The 4,811-nt window shown below is 36.9% G+C and overlaps 1 long non-coding RNA gene across 1 annotated transcript; it reads left to right on the forward strand.

Moving 5' to 3' along the window:
* On the forward strand, positions 1-1,394 carry LOC132161851 (uncharacterized). Its single transcript, XR_009438182.1, has 2 exons — positions 1-563; positions 661-1,394. It is a non-coding gene; the product is annotated as an uncharacterized LOC132161851 (long non-coding RNA).
* Positions 1,395-4,811: the final 3,417 nt, after the last annotated feature.

Consider the following 4,811-nt stretch of genomic DNA (forward strand, 5'->3'; position numbering starts at 1 on the left):
TCTTTCTTTTCTCATTCTTTTGTTTTCTTCTTCCTTCTCTTTCTCATTTCTCACCTACTATTCTTCCTCACCTCCTTCGTTTTCTTTGAGAGGAAGAGAGAAACAAGCACCTTCAGAAACCCAAATTGAAAACCATCTCAAATCAAATATACAATTAAAGCTCACCCAAATTCAGCCAAGAACAGCAATCAGAATAACCCAGAAAAATCAACAATTCCCAACGTTTGATAACCAAACGGCTAAGACCAAAAATCAACACAAAATCCTCCACAATTACGACCTAGAATCAAATACCCACAAGAATTTAAGGCTTACTAATAAAATCAACACAATAAAACCCAACTATAATCAATAATTAAGAACAAATTTATACCTTTGAAGAACCCATTTTTCTGCAATTTCTCTCACAGCTCTGTCTCTCTCTACCCATTAATTTGAGAGGAAGAGTGAGACACAGAGACGGAGAGCAGGAGAGGGAGAGAGGGCAAGATTTTGAGAGAAACAGAGGGTAGAGAAAGAGACGGAGCTATGAGAGAAATTGAAGAAAAATGAGTTCTTCAAAGGTATAAATCGTTCCCTTTGTTCTTAATTATTGATTATAGTTGGGTTTTATTGTCTTGATTTCAGTAGCCTTAAATTCTTGTGGGTATTTGATTCTAGGTCGTAATTGCGGAGGATGTTGGCTGATTTATGAAAGGAAAATTTGGGTCTTAAGTTTAGTGGTCTAATCGATCCGTATCTCCTTGAGCTGCTCCTCTACTTGGCTAGATGCCTAGATGCTTCTTGCTCCTCCATGTGCTTCCCTTTCAAACTATTTGCTCTTGTTGAAGCAGATGTGGCCAGATTGAAGCAGAAAGTTGCAGAACTCCACCATCAACTAAATCAGCAGAGGCAGCATCACTATGGTTCCCTCTCTGATGCATGTGACCTTAATCAACATGGCCAAAATAATAATCCCCAACAGTGAGTTTGAGAAATCATGCTATATTTTCTTAACGATCAACTTATGGTGTCAAGTTATAAGTAGTTGCATGTGTTATTTCCTTAATTAAGGTCAGAGGAACTGTTTCTCATGCAACAAGGCCAAGGAGTAGAGCCTTATTAGGAAATTTTCAGATTTAGTTTTCAGTGTCTTTAATCTTTAGCCAAAAAGGATGTTTTGGGAATTGTATAAATCTGGAATGGGACAGATTCTTTAGCTTTAATTGTTGGGATTTTATGTTTTGTAATACGATTTGGGATTTTTTGCTTGAGTTTAATTAGAGCCGAAGGTAAATTAGGAACCGAGTTGGGAAATAGCTTGTAATAAAGGCATAAGGTTTTTTTATTGTTGGTTATGAATTTGTTTGGAGTTTGGTGCTCTTTGATAGCCATAGGCCCATAAGTTTGGTTCACACGGAAACTCTTGTGGAAATGGATTTGAGTTATTTTTTGCATATGTTTTGTTTATTATCACACAGTCTAACTCATCTCATAAAACCGATTCTATAGAATGAGGGTTACACATTCCTTATAAACATGTCCAAAGTCTTGTTCACATGAAATTATTCCTCAACATATTTGTCATTGCATAAACTATTTCAAATATATATAATAATAAGAACAACCCTTTTATAAATCAATATCACTCCTTATTTAACATAATTTTTGAAATTATGTAGGTTTGAAAATTGGCAAGTTTACATGCTATTCATCAAATGGGAAGAGGTGTCAAATGTATCACATTTTTCTATGAACTTCAACCTATATGTTTCTCTTTTCATTTTTGTTGAATACAGGAGAGCGTAGCAAAAACTAGGGATCGATGCGAGTATTATTTGAATGGAACTTGGAATTTGCATGAATTTTGCTAACTTGCATCTTCTTTTACTATATAAGCATATTTAATTACTGGAGGAGATTACTTCAGTAAGAATTTGATGCCACCCTTGCTTATTGTAATAATGACCGGAAAGTGAAACGGAGGGCCAAGGCATGTTTTATAATGTTTGGGGCGCGCGAGCTGGTTACCTCGATCGATCTTGAAAATTGCCAGATGCAGGGAAGATTTCAAAAGGTTATTCTTTGAATATGGTCAAAGAATTCGTATATATAAAAAAAAAAAGGAGAGGGCTTTTAAATATCTATTGCTAGTACTCTTAGACCTAAGACTGACTTACTTTACGGACTTTCGAGCCTCGATATTGGACCACTCACGTACTCTTTGGTATCAAATTAAGTTGACAAAATTCTACCTAACAAGAAAGTAAAACTGATCATATTCCAAGATCTAGTGTCTCTTAAAGTCGAGAGCAATTAGGAAATAATATCGTTTTCGCAAAATTTGGAAACAAAACTAAACTGCTTTTTAGTTAAATGTCCAGTTTATAATATCCGAAGGATGTCCGCTTTTCTTAGCTCCTTTGTTAAGAGTACTAATTAAAAAGCTAAACATAAATACATATGCATATCCATGTCGATGTCGGTGACATTGTTTTCTTATTCAAATGGAACACCTAGTACTACAACGTTAGCGTGTAAGGTGATACATAAAACACACATTAAAGGCTTAAATGCGGAAAAAACAAACACAGAACAAAAATAAATAGATTAAATTATGGTTAATCAACATGACCCAAATTCGACATAACAGTTTTGCACTTTTTAAGGTAACCCTTGAACTCGACACAAATTCGAAACAAAATTAAGAAATTATGATTGAAGAGTTAGACTATTTAATTAAATAAGTTGAATTAAAATTGACCCACTACCCTTGAGATAATATCTTATATATAGATATCTAACGAATATCGTATAAATATCCGATAACGTTAATAGACTCAGGTTTAGACTTTCCAGTACATTAAAAGCAAACAACCAAACGAATCTTTTACTACTTACTAATTGGGATAGAGTCATAGATAAGAGGGGTGAACGAGTAAACTTTACACTTCTGAAATTTTAGCTATCTTCGAATAACCATTGAGAGTCGCCTTCTAAAATGAAAACTGGAAGCTTTAGGTTTAGGGTGACTGTCGAGGAAGCCAATCAAAGATGCCGCTAGTGGCTCCCATAGGCGGGATCACAAAGGGAGCTATAATATGAAAAATAGCCTTGATGATTCTGCCATGATCAGAGCCATGACACACCGCTGCTTGAACAGAAAAAACTCCCTGCTTAATCAGTTGAGCATGAAAAAGAGAAAGAAGCCATTTCGCAACTTCTGGAGTACTTAACTAGATCGATTTTGCCCGCCAACATTTGGAAACAAACTTTACTACGCTTTAGTAAAAGGTCCAGTACATAATATCCCAGGATATTGTCATTGTCCTCCTATTCTTTAATCCTTTGTTAGAATATTTAAAATCTAAAACTGATCATTTTTTTTTTTTTTTCATTTTAAGCAACGAATTAATGACTTTACCCATGATTTTTATCAGATACAACCATTACATTGTTCAACTTTTCCCGGCTACATAGTAATTAGAGAGAATTTGTGAAATAAAATACAAGAGTTTATCCCACGCGACATTATCAATCTACCCTCGTCAGTTGTCAATATAGTAGTGAGATAGCATTACAAACCCATATCATATATTCTACTTCAACATTGGATAATCATTTTTTTTTTTTAATTCAAACGTCGGAACACCCAACTACAACGTTAGCATAATAGCATATAAGGTCAACCAGAAAACACACCTTAAATGCGGGAAAAACACACACAAATGGAGAAAAAAAAAACACAATACAAATACATTAAACATAGTATTTGTCGGTTCTTCCTGTGCCACCAGCGGCATCAGTGCCAGTGCCTGTGCCAGTGGGGTGCGACCCCAGCACATGCTCGCCAGGGAATTGTCCAGGCAAGGTGGGGTGCGACCCCAGCACATGCTGGCCGGGGCATTGTCCAGGCAAGGCTGACATCGGGTTGGTTCCGGTGGGATGGCCTGTGCCGGTGCCAGTGCCAGTGCCAGTGGTATGACCTGTGCCAGCCCCCGTTAGAGAGGCCTTGGTGTTCTCCACGCCAGCCTTAGCGGAGGCGGTTACGTTGGCTGCCGATTCCTTCGCAGCCCCCACTGCATTCTTCCCGCCCTGCATTTTCGCTCTCTGTTTAATTGCTTGTAACTTCAATTGCTTTGAGGATACACAGACAGTAGCAATGGAAGAGAGTGTTAATGGCTCTTGATTAAATAGGTTCTCAGGCCGTCTCCCGTGGAGACACGTAGAAAGGATCAATAGCAACGTGGCAGCTCCTGCAGAATGTTCGGGGTTCTTCTGGCACATCATGGACGTGTCCCAAAGATATTTTCATTCGCTCTCGTGTCCGTTGGTGGTCATCATACGTTTACGCCGCCCTCAATCTGCTTTCAACTAAGAGGAGGCAATATCTTTATCTCTTTCTTTATTATACTTAAAAAGCCGCTATGCACATGAAAATAGTATCTTTTGTTTGATAGTGAAAGACCCTTTTGCCCTATTTTGTTTTTTTGTTTTTATCATAGTGAAATCAAGGAGGGGTTTTTGTCTTTTTAGTATTTGAAATTATTATTTTGCCCCTATTTAACCCTTGACCGTCTACTAAATTTGTTGGGCATTATTGTCTTTTAGATGAAAATTATTTTTTGGCCTTTTGTATTTGTACATAGTACAGTTTTGTTTAAGGGATTTAGGGTTTAGGTTTAGGGTTTCTGTTTCGTCTTTTATGGGGTTGTTTTGTCTTTACATTAGAGTTATATAAAAAGTGGGAAGGTGCCAAGTTACCATTTTGTTCCTGTTTACCAGATCATCGGGGTAGTTTTATCTTTTGAGATAAAATTACTGTTTTTTTT

Source organism: Corylus avellana, chromosome ca9 (genome assembly GCF_901000735.1).
Source record: "Corylus avellana chromosome ca9, CavTom2PMs-1.0".
Taxonomy (NCBI): domain Eukaryota; kingdom Viridiplantae; phylum Streptophyta; class Magnoliopsida; order Fagales; family Betulaceae; genus Corylus; species Corylus avellana.